Source organism: Haemorhous mexicanus, chromosome 8 (assembly GCF_027477595.1).
Source record: "Haemorhous mexicanus isolate bHaeMex1 chromosome 8, bHaeMex1.pri, whole genome shotgun sequence".
NCBI classification, from domain to species: Eukaryota; Metazoa; Chordata; class Aves; order Passeriformes; family Fringillidae; genus Haemorhous; species Haemorhous mexicanus.
Window position 1 is genome coordinate 27,710,963 of NC_082348.1, and position 24,863 is coordinate 27,735,825.

General features: G+C 41.3%; 1 protein-coding gene across 1 annotated transcript in view; it reads right to left on the minus strand.

Annotated features, from left to right (window-relative positions):
• The window catches only part of PLCL1 (phospholipase C like 1 (inactive)), a 180,777-nt gene that overhangs the window by 111,654 nt on the left and 44,260 nt on the right, over positions 1-24,863 (minus strand). The window lies entirely within an intron of this gene.

The window sequence follows — 24,863 nt, forward strand, 5'->3', positions numbered from 1 at the left end:
CCACTCTGCTCTGGGCAGCAGCCTTCCACCTCTTGCTAGCCCAGAAGATGACCTGTTCCAAAAGCTGGAGCCAGCCCACAAGCTTGGCACTGAACTGCCCTGACACACAGCAACCAGAGCCCAAGCTGCAATCAAGGTCACTTTCTGCTCTGTGTCCCCAGGCAGCTGGGGCCACACTGCAAAATGCAAAGCAGGAAGACACCAGAGTTTCCAAACGATTGTCCCTACACAGGGGTGCAGATTAACCACTACCAACTAACAACTAACAGAGTCACATGCAATGAAAATAGGAGAATGAGGGAATTGTAAACATCTGAAAGAGAAAGAAACTAGGACACAGGAAAGGAGGTGCACTTAGCTTAATCAGCAAAACAATCAAAAAAGCTGGGCTATGGGAAGTCTAAAAACAGCCCTTCAAAATAGGAGTGATCCCTCTCCAACCTGCCTGGGAAGCACCTCCCCTCTCAGTGCAGCATTTGCAGTACTTCTATCTAATTACCACCAACAGGCATCTGCTGCTGTTTGCATCCTCGCTCTAATGAGCAGCAGCCAGATCTGGCTGGAGCTGGGGAGCAGTACTGTGACTGCAGAGATTCTTTGTTCCTGAAGTTCATCAGAAGTACCTGCTCCTCAAGGAGATCCAGAACTTTCTCAAACCTGGGAAAAGGAGCATGAAAAAAGTGCACCAAAGACACTAAAATAAGAAGAGTTTTAGAAGCAGGCAGTGAGTGCAACATTGACAGGTACACCCAGGGCTAACTGCTAATCCCCACTGCTCAAACCACAGGCAGATATTTTGGAATGGATCAAAACCAATAGACACCTTTTTTTAAGGCTGACAGATTCAAGCTTGGGGAAATCCATGAGATTGTTCTTTCTAGTACTCCACAAGAGAGCTGTATCCTAATTCCAACGTAAACACGAGACATGGTGCTCCAATTAGAGGTGTCTCTAGCTCATAATATGACTCTTAAGTGACATTTCTGGTTTACCAGCTTTAACAAAGTCTATTTTAGAAAGCCTCACAATGCACAAGGTGCTCTGGGAATAATCTCAGCACAGAAGCAAAGAAAAGATGGTTAGATTTCCTCATTCAAAAAATCAGGTATTTAACTTCTTACAAACATGCCTTTTTTAAAAATGTAGTAACTACCCATGATTTTGTTCAAAATGTACATTGGCACCAGGTTACTTACACTGCTGGAAAAACCAAGCCCTCTCCAAAAAAAATGCTTAGGAAAAGCTATTACTGACCCTGACAGAAAGGCACAGATGGTGAATTTAGTTCCAATAAGTCTGATAAAATGCTGCACAGTCAATAGATGGAATTACTCTTTCTCCCTTTCACGTCACTTAGACCATCAGTCGCAGACAACAGATGTAAAACATTTGTCTCAAAAGAAGCACTTTTAAAACATGCTTACCGATCATACACAGACTGAGATTGTAGAGTAGGAGAGAAGTATGGAGATTTTCTCTTTTATTTCACTGTAATAATGTGAGGTATTTCCTCTTACGTTTTGAGAAGCTTCTACAGGCCTTGCCTTGGCAGGAGTTTGAGTCATTCGGTTCCCTTGGGTAGGATTATTCCCATGCTTATGGGAAATGCCAGTCTCCCTCCAATATAATAAATGGCTTCCATGTCATACTTACTAAGTTCATAGTTGATTTCTTTGTGCAAGAGCCTTGCAAAACTTGAGCACAAGCACCAATCTGAAATGCTTTGCCTGTATTTATCCCCTTCTAATCATATAACTTAGGGGCACAAGGGTCCACCAACAATGTCAAGGCAGAGCCCTTGGCAGACACAAGGAATCTAAACTCTGGGGGTATGAAACTGGGGGGACTGGGAGGCCTCTACCAGCTACAAAAGTGTCACTACAACACCTCCTCATGCCAAACATCAAAGTATTAAAGGAGACCTCTGGATGCACCATAGCTGGATTTTCATGAATCCTTTTCTCCAAGAGAGTAACATGCTGAAGTAGCAGCTGCACTTCAGGTACTACTTCCAGGAGTAGGTCCAGTTCCACAGCTACAAGTGTCCATGACTTCACTACCATGAGTAAAATTGCAACGCATTTCCAGCATCAGCACACTGGTTAGCAAAACTGTCCTTCATCAATAGTTTAGGACACCTTCCTTCTTTGCACCAACAAGTACAAAGGAATCAAAAGGAGTCAAAGGAGTCAAAGTGCCTGCCTCAGAATGTAACACCCCCCACCCTGCTGTATTGCAGAGCAGTCCAGTTTGGTTTTTCAAACTTAGATGACGGCTCATACTGGTAACAGATTTTCCTTTTCTGTTTTCTCAAGCCTGCTTTACCCCCCAAAAAAAGAAAAAAGGCTTTTCTTTTTAATTGCTGTGTCTAAAAATCTAGCCGGAAGATGTTTTATACTCTGACTCGAATGTTTGCATAACATTTCCTTAAAAATGCTCTCAGACTACGTACTCACTCCTAAAAGCTGTCAGAACATGATGGAACTGTTCTAAGCGACAATTCGAGAAAATACAGAGATATTATCCTGCTTGTGCTGAACCATTCTTTTTCCAAAAACAGATCATGGGGAGGAGACAGATCTTTCCTGTGAGAAAACGGTGTGGGGGGAAGATTATCCATCTCTCTCTAATCCCAAATGAGGGTGCTTAGGAAGAGTTGCCTCTGTGAGGAAGACCACCTCACACTCAGCAGAGCACCAGGCAGCTACTGGTGCAAATACTGGACTTGAGGCTGCTGCACAGAAGCCCTCATCAGTACAACTTCAAACTTGAACCAATCTTACCAGCATGTTGAGAAGGAAGCCTCCCCAAACAGAACCAAAATTATGAATGAAATACAGGTATTAGCCATTCTGCAGTGACGCAACCTACTTCAGAAGCTGAATGAGACTTCAGGAGACTGCTGAGGCAGAACAGTGTTTTCTGCACAGAGATGCTGGGAGGTCAGGACCACCTCTTCCTCCTGCTGCTGAGCACCTGATCCTTAGAAATACATGTTGCTTAACACCAGGTAGTAAATTTACTTACAGAGTGAGGTGCTCGTTAAAGGACTGGGTCCACAAAAAGAGTCTTCCCTGAGCAGTGAATAAATTCATGGTTTCCCAGTGGCAACTGTTGTGATTGCAGGATATAAGAAACTCACAATTACAGCTGGATTGCAGCCATGCCCTTTGGATATATTCTTCTCTGTGAAGGGCAGGTCTACTAATTAGAATGCTACAGCTCTAAAGTAACAAATGTCTTTCAAGCAGAAACTTCTGATTTTTTTTTTAATTTCTTCATGCTTTTATTTTAATGCCTGTTTCACACTATTCATATAGTATGCAATTTGGGTGCAAAACCACAAGTATTTACTTCTTAGCCTAGCTGAGACCCTTCTCACCTAAGACATTTGAACACTGTAAACCATATAACCCTCCAAAAGAAATAAGATCCAGTTTCAAAATAAAACCTAGAAATTGTTCTATACTTGGTTTGCTAATGGATCAGCATCTGAACTTCAAAGACCTTAACCACACAGCTCCTCAAATCTACTTACTTGACATGCTAAAGTTTGACTGGCATGTACCAACTGCACTACTGAAGAGTTGCCTTAAGACAATTACATTTCCAGTTGCCTGAGTCAGCCTAGTTTTATCACATAAGCATTCCTGACATTTTGATTCTGCAACCTAGACACTATCACTTAGAAAATGAAAACAAAACTTTTCTTTTTTAAAAAAGCGTTTTCAACAGAGCCAGGTGACATTTTTTTACCAACAGCTCACCCCTTAAAAAAACACTTTGAAATGTACAAAATCCTTATTTTAAAATCATACCTCCTGGCTAATTTTGGAAAAAATGTCTGGCTCACAGCCGGGTCACCAAGAGTCCTGTAGGCAATGTAACAGAGATAGATGCTGGAATGTCTTTTCTGCTGCACACCAAGCTCCTGCTGCTCTCCCTTCCCATGATCAACCCCAGGTCCTTTCCAGCACTACTATTTTCTAAGGGTCCTCTTTCACAGAGTATCTGCACTTTTAATTATTTCCCCAAAAACGTGCCAACCTGAATTTTTCCACTTTAAACCTCATTTTATTTCCTGAGTATGTTTTTAAGCTTCCAGAAACTTTCTCTCATTTACATTATTTCTCTGACTTGCCAAGCAGCATGAGCAAATAAATTCCACTGTCGAGTTCAACCACCTCTGCAGCTCACTCCTGCCTTCATAGAGAAACAGTGTTAAACAGCACATGCCATTTTATGAAATCACCCCCAGTCTGGGTCAGGACTCTGCACACAACACCAGCTAGTCAGGATGGGAAGAAGATCTGAGTCTGACAGCCTCAGTGAAAAATCTGCTTTCATTCTCCTCAGCTGAGCCCTTACTCAAAACCTGATCCCTGGATACTCCTCCCAGCCCTGCATACTGCTGTTCTCCACTCCTTCCTTGAGTGGGAACACTCACTTCATCCCACAGCTGAGCAAGAAGCTTCTGCAAGACTAATCCCTTCATTACAAAGCAGTTTCATCCTTCCTAGATAGAGCAAGCACTTCATCACTTACTTGTGTAATTTGATCTAAAGTTTTGATCAAATCTGCCTGGCAGAATTTGTCCTTTATAACCTGATGTTGTTTATTGCTCCTTGATCTTCTCCAGACTTCCCTTCCTAGATCAGAGCCAAGAAACTGTCTCATTTGCTACACAGCTATACATAATTGTGTGACTTTGAGGCCTGTTGATTTTATTTCCACCACACCCCACAGCCCCCTCCACCAAGATCCTCCTTTTTGGGGCATCTCTTCCTTCTTTTCACCCAGAAAAGAAGGCTGTGGGTTTACACAGCTCATCTGGCTGAGTATATATTAAGTGTGGCTTATACTTATTTTTGTAAGTTGGCTGCATAAGGCAATTTTTTTTTTCAGATTTCTGAAAGGAGGTGTTCCCTAGTTTGTTAGCATTACTGGATTATAGATCATTCAAGGGGCTGTTAACAGCTGCTTTGAAGCTCCTGCATTTAAGGGACAAAACTGACTTTGGTGTGTGTGAAGAAGTGAGGAAATGCAGGTTATTACAAATCCAGCTCATCCAAGCTACCTGTGCTAAGCCATTGCCAGGCCATGCCCCACTCCAGGACTGCCCTTCAGCCCCAGTGGGGACCCAGAAAAGGTGCCTGCAGGGTGAAGGATGGGGGGTATCTCCACCAGACCCTCCAGAAGGAAGCAATGACCCCAGCCCTGCCTCCCCCACCACATCCCTCTGCCTCCAGGCAGGGCAACACTGTGAGCTGCTGCTGGCTCCTGTGGCAGCTAATGCTTTGTGCAGGTATTTTTGCACAGCTAGCCTAAATTTCTGTAGAGTCACCAGTGAAATAGCCCAGAGCCTTCTTACCAATAGGGAGCATCCTTTAAAAACAGACTCATACACTGTTGGCAAAAGGGGTTTTTCTGGAACAGATCAAGTTTTTCCCAGAGTTTTTCTGAGATCAGTTCACAGTGGAGCTCTATCTAGAGACAATGATAACTTTTACTATGTTCCACTGCATTGGGGATTTTATTTTTTTTAAGACACCAAAATGTCAACTTTTACACTTTACATACTCTATTCTCTTTGTGCACATAAATCCTTCTGTTGATAATGAGTGTTATTTTTTCCACATATTTAAAGGAAAAGTGGCCTTGTTTAGAGAGTTAAAAGTGCTCTTATAAAAAAGGACACTAAGCCAACAGAGAAATTAAGAACACTGCTAAGGACAGTTCCTAAGGACTAATGTCACAAAATAGACAACTTTAGCATTAATTGTGTCTCATTCTGAGCATCAGGTTAGTATGATACTTATGTCACATTTTTATTTTTCCTGACTAACACGGTGGAGAAAGACTGTTCAGTGTCAGTAATCCTGTGCTAACCACAGGAAGCACCAGTCCATTCTTTCCTTGAACGTTGCAGCTCTGTTGAAAACAAGAACCACTTGCATGTGTCTGAGCTCAGCCCTGAAGGCCTCCTCTTGCCAAGACTCATTTATCAGTTTAAGTAAACTGTAATGTAATTTCAAACAAAAGTTATTTGAACTAGTAGCTGGAATATTTCAACAAATAGCTGGACTGCTTTCCATGGCTATCTTGTAGCAGTTTTCAAGACCAAAATTAGCAGAGAATAGTCATCTTTAAGGAGCTCTACTTTTTTCTGAAATTTTTTGACACATATTCCAGTGCATAAAGTTGGCATCTTCCCAGTAAAAGCCAACGGAGCTATACAGCCTTACTCCAACTAAAATCCCAACATTAGCTGTGCTGTATGTTTCATTTGTCAGTGTATTGTTTTGGGTTAATCATACCAGAACAGGATGAAAAAATACATTACTACTGTAAAAAGAATCACATGCCCTATCTCCTCAATCCTCTCCCATAGCCCTATTAATCATGTTGCTTTCTCTGAGCGAATGTACAGCATCTGTGAGGGTAATTTTCTTCTAAAAATGTGTGAAAAATACATTTCTTGGCTTATACTATACAGTGAAGGGGATCACATGAAATGTTGCAACTTCCATATAAATACAGCTGTTCTCATCTTTTTCCTAGAATATGAACTTTTAATATTAACTTTTCCTACTACACACTTACATGAATCACAAGATTCCATCTAACAATTTATGCCTGCTGGTAGCAGTTACTTGGAAAGGAATTATTTCAGCAAAGCCAGTATAATTACTAATGATCTCATGACTAGTTACTCTTTTTAGATGCTCAGTAAACCATCCGTAAATTCATTCCACCTACTATCTGTTTAACTTGTCAGGCAAGCTTACTGACAAGGGAGCAAGAACAGCTTTTAAAAGGAAGGAACCAAACCAAACACATACGCCTTTGCCCTGAGCAATAAGTGCAACTACTGAGGCAAACCCCAAAAAATCTTTTCAGCTGCTGTTGTAAAAGCCTCTCCTAACCTCAAGCATCACTCCAAGCAAGCGTGCGGCCACGTGCAACGGCCACATGCACAGCAGCTTAAGTTAGTGGAGTTAGTGGGTTCTTTCCTTTTTTTTTTTTTTTTTTTTTTTGGTTTTGTACACTTAACTCTTTTCCCACTTTTTGGCCTCTGACCCACTCCTGCTCTCTGCAACCTCTTTTTCCTTTTCCGTGGCTCAGCAGAGCTGACAGCAGCTTGGTTCCTCCAAAGCAGAAAACCAGAAGTCACCTGCAATTAACAAGCTGCAAGAGCAGCTAGTCCCCATCTTCTACAGGATGGAGTGGATGAAGCAGTTAACAACAATCTGCCCTTTCCTGATCCATTTCAACACTTTGCAATCTCCTTTAAACTTTCCCACAGCTCTGCTAGAAGATAAAACCCACTTGGACAAATGCAAGCTGGAGGCAGTACTTCTGCCTGTTCCCAAAGCACTGTGAGTGGCAGAGCAAAGCCAATTCTTCACCAGCTGGGTGCTTCCAGGTTCTGCCCTTCTGACTCACTCCAGAAGCGTTCAGTGCTGCTGGCTGCCCTTCCAAACACATGCTGACATACACAACCTAAATTCAGCTCCACAGAAGCAAGTTCTGGTAGCAAACAGAAGCTCTTGATCAAGTTTGCAGTTCAGCTAGTTGAATATGAGCTAGACACAACCTGTTCTCCACCTCAAAACCAATCCCATGGCAATCATGTTTTCTTTTAAATAGATTTAAGTTTAATGTTGTATATACTCTTCTCAGCAGAGCAACAATCATCACTTTTCCAATTATTCTGTACTCCTGCAGGTTGCCTAAATTGTACAGCTATCAAAAGCCCCCCAAATCTTTTACTTGTTTAGTTTACATATTCTTTTGTGTTTATTTTTTAATAATTCAAAGGAAAATTCTGTGGAGTTGGTTTCTGTTTTGTTTTATTGTTTTGATTTTTTTTTTTTAATAACCAATGCTCTTGGCTCCAAGAGTTAGTCACAATGGACTGCTCATTTTTTGGCATGTCTTCTGAGTATTTTTCAGCACATTCTCAATGGCATTATGCAATCATTTCGTTAGTCTCCACTGTTTCACTTGGCAGTTAAGGTGAGTTATAAAATCATGTCAACTCTTGGAAAAATAGAACAGCCAGAGCAAAGTTTCAGGGGTACACAAACACTAAAATCACATCCACCTGGAATTCAGAAATCTCCACTTGAATATCTGTGATCTGTTTTTCGCTAATAGCCATATCACAGTTATCTAACACACATGGAGCTACCCAGCTACTCCCATCACCACTCCATTACCCACCCCCAACCCAATTAAAAAAGGGCACATTTGGTCCTATTTTTAGAGAACCTTTTGGACAACCAAAGGGGAACTTGCATCCAGTTCCATGCACAAGACAAAGCAATGATGTACAGTGTCCCTCTCCAGGCTCTTCACTGCTGGTGTGATTGATATGCATGACATGAGTCAGCACAAGGCAAGAAAGCATCATTTGTCATCACCTTGCCACCTGACAATGCTACTGAGCAGTTCTTCCTCTAGAAATAAAGATGTAACTAGATCTTCCAGATGCCTGAATACAGGTAGTCTTTCACAGAAGGTAACACAGCATGTTTTTGCCTCAGGTCAGTCAGTGGCTTCTGGCAAGCCAAATGTTTCCAGAGGAAACAAAAATAAGCATGGAAATGATGATGACTGAAAAAAGCTGTTTCTTGAGCAGAGAATCTGCTTCCCCCCCCATCTTCCATGACACTGGATGCCAGGTGGAATCACCTCTTCAAGGGCTAGGGAATAGAAAACTCTGAATGCTCAGAATAAAAAGTGAAAAAAGAAAAAATTGATTTTATTGAAGTGCAGTTATCTGACACATTCAGAGAACTGCTGGCAAACATGAGACATGGGAATGGACATGTTTTGCCTCATAACTCTAGACATCTACAATTAAACAAGTAACACAGTAGAGCTTCCCTCACACACAGACCCCAAAACAATCCAATACTAGTGCTGTTTTTGCAAAACAGGCTGCTCTGAGCATTTGGATCTTTTCCCAACTCCAAAGCAGCTGGCACTGCAGTCTGGAGATCACATTGCTTCTGTCAGCATTAGGGCTTGTCATTAGCTGTTAGTGCTCCAGAGGGGACAGGGTAATCTTCATAGGAAGTAAGGGGAAAAGAAAGAGCCACATGGGTGGGGAGAGCCTCTCATCCCCAGTTCAGCCCTCTCAAAACAGACTGACATAATCTGGCAAAAAGAAGATGAGGAAAAATCCTATTGTGAGGGAAGAGTCACAAACTAACAGCCCCCAGAAATGCACTGTGCTTTCTCACACAGCCCAGCATGCAATTTTATAAGGAACAATTAGGGCGGTACATAACACCCAGTGGAGCAAAGAACTGCTGACAAAAGCTAGTGCACCTATACATATCAATATTTTCTAACCAATATCTACAGGAGTCTCTCTAAACTCCTGTCAGAATGAAATATGCCACAAACAAGAATTCACATTTTTAAACAATGTCACTGAAATTAAATACCATACATCAAGTGGATAAATAAGAGTCCACAAGTAAAATCTGTGGGATAAAGGCAGAGCAACCAAAACCCATGCCTCATTTTTGTAGCTAGAAGAAACTATTGTTCTTTTTTCAGTGACTGCATTTCATTCTTAACACATGTGAGACCTGAAGAAGAAATGATCCTGAAAGCCTCTAAAAATAAAATTGAGCTACTATTTGTACTTTTCCTCTAAGCCAAGCTCTCCTCTGCCAAGCACTTGTGTAAGTATTGAATTGCAGCCTCACGCATTAATCAGAATCATTGGGAGCACAGAGAAAAAATCCACAAGTATTTGCAGAGACCAAAAAGGTCAAAGTACCAAAAATTTAAGAGTTAAGCTCTGTTTCAAATGTACCTTTAAATACCATCATCATGAATAAAAATTTTTTTTAAAAGGCTAACTATATGAAAAGCCAAGAGAAAATGCAGAAGTTATTTATGCACTACAACAGTATTCTTTTTTTTTTCTCATTTTAAGTACAGAAACAGCCCTGGATGCATACAGTCTGTGCTTACAGGGTCTAGTGCACCATACAAGTCCCTGCCAAATCTGCTATAGCAATGCATTCAGCACACATATGCTGACCTGGATTTTTTTCCTCAAACTTTATCATTTTGCCTTCAGGGTATTTCAATTCAAACACTGTTCAGAAAACCATTACTCAGGTAAGCATCTTTCCCTGTGTTTTATGTAATCCACACTCAAAGGAGAGCAAAATAAGATCCTGAGCAGGAACAGCCAACTACTTGTACATCCTTGGAGAAGGTCAGCAAGAGCCATGGTTTGGTGCTGGTAGAGGAACTTCAGGCATCGCTGTTGCATTAATCAGTGCTCTGCCAGTTCAGAGGCTCTCACTGACTAAATCTACAGGGGATGCCCAAACTAAGAGAGACTCAAGTCAGCCCACATGGTGAAGTTCATGGCCCCACTCTGAACTAGGGGATTGTGTTTGCTTTATCATGGGATGCAGCTCTCTGTGATGGGCCTCCCACAAAAGTCACAGCCAGCTGCAATGAAGGAAGAGGAAGCAACAGTCAGAAAAGGAAGCAAAGAGACAATCTGGTGTAAAGCAGAAATCAGGGAAGCAGAAGACCCCAAAATACTTCTCAGGTGCCTTGCTCCTCAGAGCTTGCTATTCTAGGATTCATCTAAATGGAGTCAGCAGACACTTCTCTGCACCCACAGCTTTGATAAGCTCTCACAGTCTGGTAGCTTCAATAAAGCAGAAACAAAGAGTGAGTTTGCCTTTATTATGGCACTATGTGGTACACCATAAAGAATTGCTTAGAAAGAATAACTAGACAAACACTTCAAACTGCATTTGTCAGATAAACTGGGTAGAAAACATTTGGTGATCATATCAGCCTTGCTATTGTACTTATTAATTTGCTTTTAAATCCAGCAAGCAACAGCAGCGACAGCATGTCTCTTAGTCATTCATGACATCTTGTTGTTCTTTTTACTCCTCATCCCCCAGAGGCCCACTAAAAAGAATGGGGCATTAGAGAGAGGAAAGCTTGCTAACTCTTCCAAATCCAGGGAAGGCAGCCCAGCCATCAGAGCTCCATCTCTGGGCCAAGGTAGCAGAGTGCTGTGGGTTCTGGTGCACAGGTACTCTGCCTGGCAGAAAGGAGACACCTCCTTCCCCCCAACTCAACACTCTGCACCTCCTCTGCAGGCACCACAAGGCAATGCCAGGGGCTCTAGGGAGCCACAGAAAGACTTGAACCCATTGGTAATTTAAGCCCTATACAGGATTCACCATCTATGAACATGTATAAACTTCAAAACTGTAACTACATGGATGGAGTTGCTTAGCTGCTTTAAATAATCTGAAAATGTGTAAAAAAAAAAAAAACTTCCTAACAATCGGGTATGCATAGCTGGGAGTTTATTTTTCTATTAATTCTATTTCTATCTGTTAATTTTTTTTTCTATTGGCATACCCTAACATTTGAAAATGTGCCACAGTAAATTGCAATAGAAACTGTCAAACTCTCTCTCAAACCTGTGCAGTTAAGAAAAAATTGTTTCATTGCTGTGCATTACTCTCTTTCATCTAATTTTGTGGGGGAAAAACTGGTTAACACATCATCTCCTATGCTGAAAGCAGCCCAACTGGATTTTCTCTACTAAGGGAGCAGGGGGCATGTGGAGGACAAGCAGCAGTGTCAGGGCCCAGGGCTCCAGGAGTGCAGCACTGCAGCTCCCTGCACAGCTTCAGCAACACCACGGCAGCTCTCAAATGGGTTCAGCTGCACCTGCTTCCACTCTGAACCAGCTACTCCATCACTGTGCCATAGTTTGCTTGGAGTTGCAAGCAGGCTAAAAAACTAAGCCTCTTCTTAAAAAGATGGGGTTTCTCCACGGCAGGGGTTAGTTTTTTTTAATGATGGCATTAACAAATTAACATCTACCCATAGCAATGCCTTGGATGAAAAGGGACACTAGTTTGCTGAGTCTACTCCCTGTCAGCTGAGTTTTCAGCCATAGTAACTGTTTATTTAGCACCAATCCTTTATGTGACTGAAGTCACATCTCCTTTTCTATAATAACTTTGTATTTCATATTCACCTTGTGGAAGGAGCCACTTGACCACACTGAAAATCTAATGCTTGGAACAGCTTTACTACCCCCTACACAGCTTTTTCTCACGGCTCAACCAAAGATGAGAACCTCTGCAAACCATCCCAGAGGCAATAATTTTAGTCACTCAAATCTCTTTAAAGGCTCATCAGTGCTAATGAGCATCTTTATTACATTTTCAGCAGTAAGTAACTCAAGCAATGGCTCGCAATTAACTAATTGTATGTGCACCGAGAAAGAAACACTTGAGGTTCTTTTAATAATGCATCATTATTCATTTACCAGTAGCCTAATAACACCATGACTATTATATTCAAAAATGTTCTTCCCATCATAACAGACAACCTGCCTGTATAAAAGAAAAATATCTAGTAACCTCTCTCTTCTAATGGGACTCACAGGAAATCATATGTATCCCTGCAAGTTCCTACAACAACTATTTCATTGCTTCAGGAAGAGGAAAAGAAAAAAATCACTCACAAAGTTAAACAGCTATCATTTCTGCTTGGCATTTTCAAAACAATAAATATATGTGGTAACTGCTCATGCCTTCAGGCCACTGAGCTCTGACTTGATACCATTGACTAAAGCAAACCTACATCCCAAGAAACATCTCAGCAACAAGCATAGTTTGAATTATTCAAATGTAAAATGTGAGCTAACCAATTCCCTTTTTAAAAGAAAAAGTGCTAATAAATTATCCTTTCTAATCTGCCCCTGCAAGCAAGAGATTTTCTGTGACTTTCATTGCTAACGGCCTTAGCTGAAGGATGGGAGTGGCTAATCCTTAAGCAAATGTTGGAGTTGTCTTGGCTGCTTCCAAGAGCTCCAGAGCATTTAGTGGCATTTAGCCACAGTGAAAGCCTTGACAGAGTGCAATGTACTTGGATCCTGCAAATGCCATGGCAAACTTGTTTGCCCTTTGGGAGGTCTGTACCCTCAAATGCAAACATTTGGCCCATGGTTCCTCCTAGACAGATGCAGAGTGGTGGGTGGGCTACACTCCATGAGGCCGTGTTCACATCTCCTGTGTTGGCAGCAATCCCCAGTCCAGCAGATTCCCTCAGCATATGCATAATTTTAACACACACTACAACAACATTTAAAATATGGACATGCTTAGTTTATTGGATCAAGGCATGAGTACCTATGCCTGTGCCTCTGCACAGACTGTTTTTTATATAGGAATATTTTTTATGGGACTCGCTTTGGGCAAAATTCCTAAGCTTTTGCTTTGAAGGTTTTCCTTCCTGTGCTGTCCAAAAACAGTAAAAGCAATCATGAAATGGAGTACATAAACCATTTCTTCCTCCCTCCCTTCAATCACCTTGCAAGTCAAAAAAAAAGGCCCAAACACAGTCTGTTCCAACAGGCACAAGTCTGGGGTTTTTCCATTATAAATATTTGTTTCAGCAGCCTATCCTGATTTGGTATAATTTTGATGTGATACAATTCTGTTTACTTCTGGTATCTGCCAACATTATCTTAGTTTTCTATTTTGGTTCCACTAAACAAAGCATTTAAATGAAAAGCACACTATTTTTTTTTTGTGTTCTAAAATATACACATCTGTTGGAAATACCTATCCTTTCTAGAACCCTCAAAACACACACCTCACACACTCCAACATCCCTAGATTTCCCCTTGGCAATATGCACCAAACCAAACTGAGCAAAGCTGACCCTAACACAGGAAGCTGCAGCAAACAAAAATGTTCAGGTTCTTGAGCTTATTTTCGGCACATTCATCACTATGAACTTTTTACACCCACTAAACAAGTTCGAGATTGCCAAGTAGCAACACACACTGGAAGTATCAACAGAGTCTTTCAGGGTGAAACAACAACCTGAGGTCATGTAACTGCTCCATTTTTGAGGAATGTGAGGGAAATGGATAAACAAACAACAGGCATACCTCCTGTATAGCACACATATGTTACTTGTGTTAAAAATAAAGAAGCATGGCAGAGGGGTGAACCCAACCCAAACCAATGGTAACTACAATATAAACTCCTTTAACCTGAGTCATTAATAATTCATCTTTTATCAGCATAAATGATATGCAGTTCTGCAAGCTCCTAGTTGTTGAATCTCTGTGTACATAACCATGACTCCAACTGTTACTTCAAAACAAAGAAACCAAAAAGGTGTTAGATCTCAAGGTCAGAAAAACAAGCAACTTGCAAAAAAGGCCAGCTGAGTTCTCCTCTATGCATACAGGATGGGTTATACCCCATCAGACTTTATGGACTATTGGATCTACCACATCATGCTACATCTAAGAGCTCTGTTTCTTTATAAGGACCTAATCCAGCCTAACTCCAAAGTGTTCACTCTGTTATGAATTATCAGATACTGGCAGCAAATGCCATTTTCTTAAGATTTTGCCAGTGTTTCCACAAGTAGACTGGACACACATGAGACTGACAGCAGCTCCATCCCAATATCCTCAACGTGCCATTCCCCTCACTATACTCAGAGACACAGAACATATTCACAGGTGGCTCCCCACAAACATCCTCCAGATCCAAACCACAGTCAGCTGTCCTCAGTACCTAAAGGCATTTAAAACAAAGCAGAGTTCTCAGGGCAGACCCACTTTTATAGTCTGAGGAGGGGCATTTTAGGTCATGACAATCACTGGGAAGCCTTTCAAAGAGGGTGGGTCTTGAGGCTCCATAAATTTTAAAGATCCCATTTGCACTGTCCCCATATCCCAAAACTGCTGTTACCCTAACACTTATTTTCAGAGGTCAAGCTAGTTTGTAGAGGCTTCCCACCAGACTAGAACCAGCATCTCCTTCACAACCACAGCAATGGAACAGATGATTGATCAAAGTCAAGAACTCTGTCCCCTTCTTCCCCCAGCCAAATATCCAGGGAAGTCCAGGCAGTGGTTGATTGCATTCCATTTAGATGAATTGGTAAATGTTCAGTACAATATTTCTACATAAATCTGACAGCAAGTGCTTACAGAATCTGCAGCTGAATACTCAGTATGGGTGTTCAGATTCATACAGTGCTTCTCTCTGCTTTCCCAAAATGCCTTTTTTCCCATTTCCCTTTATTCTTTATAGATGACAACAGTGCAGGAGCTGTGGCAGACAGACAGTTTGCTCCAAATATGGAATGGCTTTGATTCAATTTTATCTTGTAGAGTAGCTTAGCCAAGAGTCACTGCTTTTGGTAGGAAAACACTTCAGGCTCTGCTTTCATCAGCTCCACTCCAGCTGTCCTAAAAGATTTTTTCAATCAACCAAGCAGCTCATTGTCTTGACCTCGACTGCAGGCAAGGGATGACTTCTCAGAGCTTCAAATATTCTTCTAGGAAGCAGAGCAGGGATGGGGATCACAGGAGTGTTCATGTGAGGCAGCATTACTCAAGCTCTGTACAGCACTACCAGACCATGGATTACTGCACTGGTTTAGTTTCTCTACCATCAGATAGTCAGTAAACCACGGGTTATCTGAGGATCGTGGAGATCTTGCTTCCTCCTTCTCCTCCTGAAGCTGCAGGTGCCTTTGCCATGTGGGTACAATGTCAGGGGCTCTGCCAGCCCTGTGCCTTGAGGAAGGATGTATGATGTGGCTGTAACCCAGCTCCATGAAAGACAGGCAGTGTCAGGGGACCACTGGGTGGGTGCAAGCAGAGCCCTGCAACCAGACTCCCCAGGTGCAGCACCAGGAGCTCGGCTGTATCCTAGATAAACATCAGTGCAGCCAGCACACAGTCTTTGGAGCCAGCAGAAAAGCTTGTTTGCTCTGGAGTTGGGTTTCTTAATTTCTTTGTTTTGTAAGGAAACAAAACCTTACCAGTGGCAAACTATGCAAAACAGAAAACCTCTTGGACTGCCTCAAGACTCACAATCTCCACAGCAGAAGGAGTTTTAACATCAAGATTACTTACATTGCTAACTTAAATCAAGATATACTGCAACATAAAACTTTAAAAAAATAGAGCTTTAAATCACTGTGCTATTTTATCAAGTCTGCTTCGTTCCTTAATTACTTTTCTAAGGAAAAGCCCATTCAATCTATGAGAGCACAGCTCAGTTCAGTAATGAAATTGCAGCTCTGTACATCCAGTCTAATCCTGTCCATTTTCCAGCTGGTAAAGAAACAACAAAAAGAAATTAAAAAAAACCAAAAAAACTACAAACAAGACAAAACTTTAAAAAATTAAAACAACACCAAGTAATATTTTCTATGATACCATGAGTCATACCTGCTAATGGCTCCATGCAAACAAATAATGGCTAAAGTCTAATCTCCTGCATTTCCCAGTTTCTGCTTTTGGTGGGTTTTTAAACCTCATCTTCTCCATGAGATTCCTCTCTATATTTGGTATTTTATCACGCTCCTCCTAGCCTAATTCTAAAGCTAAACCATTTTAAACAGCAGAATTTCAGTCTCTAGCAGCTGGTATTCCTTGAGTTTGGCATCTTGTTTGTTGCCTTCATGATTGTTTGCACTCTGGCTTCATGGAGATCCTGCTCCTGCAGCCTGACTTCTGCAGGCAGAGCCCTATCACACCCAACAGCCAGAACAATGTGCTCACACATACCCAGCAGCAATGCTGCACTCCCCTCCTTGCTATTACACTCAAATGGGTGTAGATTTATAGCTTTCCACAGTCTACACTTTGCCAAACTTAATCTGTACTTGCTTCATTCTTCAGACTCTCCTACAACATTTTAATTATTTATTGCTTTCTTATCTTAACTCCTTCCTGTTAATCTGTGTCATTCTGACACTGAAAAAGCACAGAAGTAAAACAGCATTTTAAATGCAGATACCACAGCTTTATAAACCAGGTCTGTAAGTTACAAGCAGGCTCTCATTTAACTTGGACCCAAGTCTCCTTCACCACTGTTGCTTGTCAAATGTCTTGCCCCACTGAAATGTCTGCTTCAGCTTTCTTCTATAGAGAACCACACAATACACTTCATTATGTACAAGGCTGAATTTCATTGTCTCTTATTCACATTCCTCATGTCTAAAGCTGTCATAATTCACTATTTTCCCCATCTTTAAATGCACTTGCAATTCCTGTCAATATGCTATGATCTGCAAGTTGTCTTGTCTCTGGTGTACCAGCCTGGAAGCCAGGTCTCCATGCTTGCCTTGTGGAAACCTCAGACAGACCTAGGACCTGGACAAGGTGCACAACAACTCCCTCCCATTCCAGATGTCTGTGTTTCCTTCCAATGCAGACCAAGCATCACATTTGAAGGCTGACAGCCATTCTCCACTCAAAACATTTCTCTTGTTACCCCCTCTAGCAGGTCACCCCTAGTCCAGACTGACTGACTTTTGCACAAGTCCAGTACAATAGTATCACCTCCTTAATGACACCTGTATGATTTACTGAGGAACACAGCATTCCAACAACTGGGATTCACCTACTCTCACCATCAGGCTCCTGTATTACTACAGAGAGCTCTGCACAAGTGCCAGCAGATGAATTCTTCACAACACCATTACCCAGAAGTTGTCAAGTCCCCCACAGTCATTTTTCTGTGCTTTTCCAGACTTCCTCATTTACCAGTGCTGAGAATCTCAGCCCACACCAGCAGCACCCATCACTCTGTCACCGTGCCAGTGTAAGTGAGCACCAGGGAAGATTTCATGTCTGGAATTCACTGCTGCTCAGCACAGCCATGGTTACTCATACCTTTAAGGAGAGAGCCCACATCTACCCCCTGCAAAGGCACAGGCACAGAGATCTCCACAGCCTTTGTTCAGCATCTCTTCCTGAACACTAACCTTGTGTCTGCCACCATCACTCCTCCTCACTTCTTCCAGCATGGCCAGAAATCCCAACCACATTCCTGCATGCTCTAAATAATTAGTAATCTGTGTGTCATACAATATAACCTGCATTACTTGTCCCCCTTTTTCCTTACTGCAGTAGCTGGGTATCTTCCTGTAAAAATCAATGCTAGGGAAATCCCTAATGTATTGGTGGAAGCCTCTGGCACTTCTATTTTTGCCAAAAATTACTTCCCAATGTAGGATGTAAAACATTTATATTTTAATAATAGCAGTTTCTCATATCTTGGCTACATTTTATGTTTGTTTGGTTTTGGTTTTTTTTTTTGCTTCTCATCTCCACAATATACTTTTTAAATAAACTTAATGGCAATTCTGTGATTTTAATTTCACTTGGAATATAGCTAAACCACTAAGTCTGCTCTGGAGACCTACTGATTTATGGTCATCTTTTAATAAGTTGTGTTTCCTCTAGTGAAGCACCTCTGGGTGCTATTGCAATAGAGCTATTTACAATTGCAAATGAACAGTGAGGCAGATTTTCTAAGCAGAAGAAATCCAGAGGGCTGCAGAAAATACACACAAGTGATCCAGCCTCGCCTACATGATTGCATATAATTCAGTGAAATGCCAAATTGCTCCATACTGTGTTTGAACTAGACTGCAACAGCCCTTAGGAAGAAATGTGGCTTTTTGAGTGCTTCTGTAGGCAAACCTGGACAAACCTGTGTCACAGATGCATTATTCAGAAGATGCAGAACAGAATTAGAATACATTTCTATTTTAACCCCTTAAGATACCTTTAAACAAAAAAGGGATTTAATACAGCCTGTGAAATTAAAGCAGCTGTGCCAGGAAATGAGGCAAACTTCCAAAAAGCACTAAAATTAACAAAGAGGGTGGTACTCAGTTTGTAGAAAATATACCACAAGTGCTGGCCACACTACATTTACAACTGCCTTGAAACAATGCAGAGGAGGCTGATAGACCTCTGTCAAAGCTGGATCCTTCCCATCCTAGCATCTTCTGTCAAACCACAAGGAGACAATAATAAAGGAAAGAGGAAACACAGAAAAAAACCTAGCAAATAAAAAACACACCATTAATTGATTTGGCCGATTGCATCCTCCATGGTTTTCTGCTTTGCCTCCTCCTTCACATGATTAATTCTTCTGCAGACATTATTACATTTCATGGTACAATGAGGGTTGTAGAATCAAAGACAAACTGTTGTTATAACCAAGTAAACACTGCATGGGATAACAATACACTCCACTGTTTTTGAAACTGCAAAATCAAGACTGCATCCAAACTGGCAAGATGACAAGGAGGTTCAGAAAAACACATAGAAAGTAAAAGTTACAAGCTGTACTGCAAACTAACCACCTCAAAAATTTTCATTTTGATCCTTCTCCAAAAAGGTTCCCCTTCTCACCACCCTATCCCTGAAAAAAAGTACTCCAAAAATCAAAAGACAAACCACCGGTCAGCTATAAATGCCTTCAACTCTTCTGGTACTAGTGCAGAGAAGGCACTACAGAAAATTCAATCCCACCTTGGGCTTCAATAACATTATTCAGCATGACAAGAGGGTTTTTCAAAAACTTGAAGTAGGGTTCCAGACAAACAAGCTGCTTTTCAGGAATACTGCACAGCTAAGAGCTACTAGATAATTTCCACTTGCCAAGCATAAGAAGCCAGGCACTACCTCCAGTGTGACAAGCTGTGCCAGAATCTGTCTCACGAGGATCAAGAGAGCTCTGAAAGTAGTTGGCAAAAAATTACGACTCCTAGAAAAACTGGAATCTCAGAGGGCACAGAATGTGGGAGAGGGAAATCCATCCATAATCTATCTTCAGGTTTTCCAACATTTACTGCAGCATTTGAATGACCTCTCCTGTCCTGCAGGGAAACAAAGACAGTACCAGCAGCCACAACCACATCCACAATCCAGTCATTCTTAGCCTGTGAAACAAGTTAACACTTGACATAAGTCTTCAAAAACATCCTGAATGATAAATCAAATAGCACAGAAATAAAGTTAAATACAAGCTATGACATTGCTTAGAGCACAAATCAGGGGCCTGAAGAGGATGGAGAACACAAGCACATCATTAGAAACAAAAATGCTGAGTCAGACTGATCACTTATTCCTTGAACAAAACCTGACTGCATCTTGGCCTTTGCCCCACTCAACCCTCACAAGAGATTTATTCAGATGATAAGCAGGAGAGAGCAGCAGAAATGGCATCTCCACTCCTCTCCCAGAGAGGAACATCCCATGGAAGCAGAAAAGGATGATTTTTGGATGGTGACAGAGAAACAACTGCATATAATAATGGTTTTCAAACTTCTTTTACCAACTAGGCTCCTGCATTTTTTCTAGTGGCAGTCTGAAGTGTAAGTCTAACAAAAAAACTTGCTTTCCTTTCAACAAATCCCATAAAAGTCCATGAACTGGGTATCTGTGCCCACATGCTACCCAGGCTGAAATCAGGTCTTTGCTCTCCAACTCCTTGCCCTGCTCAGCTCCAATCTCTGCCAATCCCTCAGTTCCCTTTTTGTCCCACAGGGCTACTGCCATCACACAACTTGCAGCCCAGGCTGCTTTGGAGGTGGTGAAGCCAAGAAGACTTGCTTTAGCCTAAATAGTAGTGTTTGACTGTTTCTCTCCTGAAATACATTTATGGTGTTTTTAAACAGTTAAGCCCAACAAGCGCTTGCTCCCCCACCACAATTTCAGGCAATTCACTCCTGATTTCCACCAGGCCCTGCTCTAGCACTTCTTGCCCACAGGAGGCAAGAAAACCACTCCTTAGGACAAAATAAAATAGCTCAGTGATGAAATGAGAAATTTGAAAGGCCTGATCCATCTCCACCTAATGAATACGTGCTCAGCTCACTCCAGAACAACATTTAGAAACGTGTTCTGTATAGTTCTCATGAGTTTTATAGCCCTGGGAGGCTGCATCACAAACCTGACCCCTTTGGACTCATCCAAATTCACAGCATCTCACCATGCACAACAAATGCTGACAGTAAAAGCCTGTTTCCTTATTTAAAAGAATAGCTTCAGTGGATACAGCACATTACATAAAGGATTTCAATTTTTATTACAGCTCTCATAGAAGGGCTTTGAATAATTATTGCCTTCTAATCTTTATAATCTTTAATTTTTGTTTCATAGCAGACTGACTGTTTTGTGGCTATGGCTATGGCAGAGAAGGAAGGAGAATGAATAGGAAAGGCAGTAACTCAAAATCAAACCAGAAAACAGATACACCAGGAAATCCTACTCTTTCCTATTAGCAGAAGTATTTAAATAGAAACAGAGCTTCCATAAAGGATAAACAAGAAATAACGTGAAAGAATACAACAAGATTGTTGGAAAATCCTTTAAGAATGGGTCCCTTCCAATTCAGCATAGTCTATGATTCTATGAGCTGACTTGAGTAGTACTTGCCCTAAAAAGTGAGACTATTCATTTTTAACAAAAAACCCCAATGTAATGTGGATATACAAGATGTTCCACAGATGTAAAGCCAGACTGAGATGTGCACTTTTCTTCTCCTTCTCCCAGACTAAATGGATCCTAGGTGACAGCTCAATCTTTGTAAGAAAATTCACACATGCTCCAAGACCCTAGGAAAGACTTAAGATACACAGGACTCTGAGTATAATGGTGATGACAAAAGAGTAAACAACTTACACATGTTGATTTATGATGAGGAGTCAAAACTTTCTTACTTCACTTACTTTTTAGCCATCAATCTCCAAGCAGCAAATATTCTAATTACTTGTTTCTTTTTAGTGCAAAACAAAAGCTGTGTTTATTTTGGAGTGTTCCTGTGCCTATTTGCTTGCATAGTATTATGCAAACATTTTATTTTTTTGAGCTAACTGAACACAGGTATAGAAGCAATGCTCCACAACATGCTCTGAAAAAACAGACATTTCCTCTATTGCTCCTAAGACAGGAGGTAGAACAAGCTCTTAGGCCCAGTGGGAATTGTGATCTGACAAGCAGGGGTAAATACAAAAATCATGCAGTGCCTGAGGTTATAAACACAGTGTGCAATTGCTGCTTGCAAAGCTTCAGATACACAGGACACTGGCCATTATCATCGTGCTTTATTTTCCCCATATGTCATCTGTGAAGCCAGATAAAACAGTACCAGGCTCTAAGAGGTGTGGTATCTTCAAGGACAGGTTAAATCAAACTGTGCCATGAAAACACCTTTTTCACACATGTATTTTTAGTATAATCCCAAGGATATAATTTTATCTTGCTCCCACACAGCGTCTTCTTATCAAGCCCCACAGTCTGTGTTATAATTCAGAGCAAACACCCCAGCTGCTGCATGCTGCTGCTGCAAAAAGCCAGGGCTATTTATTGGCTTTCAAGCACCACAAAGTGAACTGCATTGCTTGTGTGAAAAATGTGACAGAAATATTCTTAAACTATTGCCCTTTTATTCCAAATAGGAATAAGTCACCTCAAAGAACTATAAATTCAGAGTAGGAGGACCAGACCTAAGCACACCTCATTAAGTGATGCCATGATTTAAAAAAATTAATCATAGAGTCACAGAAGAGTTGGTCTGAAAGAGACCTTAAATACTATCTAATCCCAAACTCCCTGCCACAGACAAGGACACCTCCCACTAGACCAGGCTGCTTAAAGCCCCATCCAACCTGGCCTTGACAACTTCCAGGGATGGGGCATCCACAGCCTCTCTGGGCAACTTGTTTCAGTGCCTTACCACTCCTATAATCTCAGGGTTTAGTTAGAAAAATAAGGTTTTAGCCCTCAAACTGAAACTGTGAACTATGTGAAATCACGATGCAATTATTAGTCCAAGTCCACAGTCACTCTGAAGTTGTTCCAAACAGACTGAAAGGCATTGTGTATTTGGATTTCTTTAAGCTGATAGTCTTGGTGACAGTGGAAGGAGTCTCAAAAAACATTAGCACTTTTTTTTTAATAAGCCAAAATTTTACTGGTTCAGATTCCACCTCCATTTCCTTCCCTTCTGTTCTGGTTCCTACAACTGCTGATAAAGTTGGGCCTTTGTGCTAAGCTGTGTAAACCCTTTTACATTGCAAACATTTCAGAATCACTCTGCAAGTATGACAGATCCAGGAAACACATCACTGTAGCAGAAGGCATTAGTAACATCTTCCTCCCCCACTTCTTTTTAACCAAACATGAGAAATTTGGTTATTTCCATAGTTCTCTTGCTGTGGGGAAGTCCTCGTCATTGACAAAATAAATACAAACTGTAATACTTTACAATGAGGTACTGTAATGAACCATCTCAAGGTTAAAACCTTGGAGAAGGAACTGGATGTAAGCTGTGGATTCATTATTACAGGCTACAGCTACAGTGCTAGTAGGAACTAGCTTTTCATTCTCTAGAAAAAATCTAAAACTTGCTATCATATTTCCTGAGTAAGTTCTAATGCTCTGGAGTGAACTGATGGGATCACAGCACCCTCACTGCTGATAAAAGGTAAAACAGTGCTCCCCCTTAAAACATTAAATATAAAAGCAATTAATAAGCACATACATGGGAATATAAATGACTGGTACATCTGAAGATCAAAGAATAAAGCAACAGCAAAGGAACTTCAAAGTGTTTCCTAGCTGCTGAAGTTTTTACAAGGACATTTCCTTTCTCTTTTAATCCCTGATTAAATGTGTGCCAAACGGTCTGGCAAAAACTCCATCACCAAACATGGAAAAACCATTTGATGCAGGTCTCTGTATACACAAGTGAGTGCACACACATTTCTGAGAAATGTCTCAGTTTTATCTTACCCCAGAACCAGCAAGGTCAGTCTCACACACAACAAGTTGGCAGATAAAGCACAGCAATAGGATTCCTTGCAACACTCCTGTTCTAATGCCCCTTCCTAGATGTGGTTTGTGGTATTTCAGTGCTGGGGCAGCATGAGCAGGGCATGTATCCTTCTCCTGAAGAGGCAGCTCATGGGGCCAGAGAGCTGGAGCTGCAAAAGCAAGGCTGGCATCCTGGAAAGTAGACTTGACTGCCTTTGCCTCCACTTGCTTCCTTTCAAATGGGCAAAGGAATTCTCAGAAACAATACCTTCCAAATATGATTTTTTGCTAAAGCAGATTTATCCAAGGGATGCTGATGGCCCAGGCCCGTTGCTGTCCTTTGAATAATCAGGCTCTGTGCCAGGCTGTGGGGGGCTGCTGACTGAGACTAGCACTTGGACAGCTTGCCTGGGCTCTGCACTGAAACTGAGGCCCCTTCAGAAGCTCATCAGCATGGCAATAAATTAAAAAGCAAGTGAAAACTTATTTGATGTCTGTGAAAAGTCAATAAACCTTTCATTGCAAAACCAGCAGTATGTAAACTCCTTTTATCTCAACACTACCATTTCTCTTCTCTACAATACAGAAACCGTAAAGCTTTTTGACTTAACAGGCCTCTTGATCTGTGTGAATCCCTGCTGTCTTTATCCTCACTTGTTTTAATAGGTGCATGCAATTCTAAAGCATCCAAGCCTGTAAACTGTGTGGATGGCTCAAGCCACGTCTTCTTTCCACTGATCTGGTTTAAAAAAAGCACAAGACATAAGGCTAACATTTTAAAGATATGGGTCTTCTTAGAGTGTTACCAACTGCTTTCCTATTCTCTGGTGTCCACCCACAAACAGCAGTAGTCTCCAGAAACTTTTTGGGGTTTTTGTTCATTTTGGGGTGTTTCACTGGGTTTTAAGAGTTGAGTGAATGTTTTAGTCTGTCTTGCCTGTTTTCTAAAAAAGCAGAACATGAAGAACGAACACTTCCTATCCATCTGGCACTTCACATTTTTTAAGTTTAACATAAATACAAGTATAATTTAACAAAATTATTTTAGGGTCTTACTTTTAAAGCAGTTCTCTAACACAGTAAATCCTAGTGTGCCTGATTTCAACAAGATATACAATAAGATGAACTCATTAATACCCATAGCATCACATGCATTAAGCATGCATGAATGGAAATCAGTATA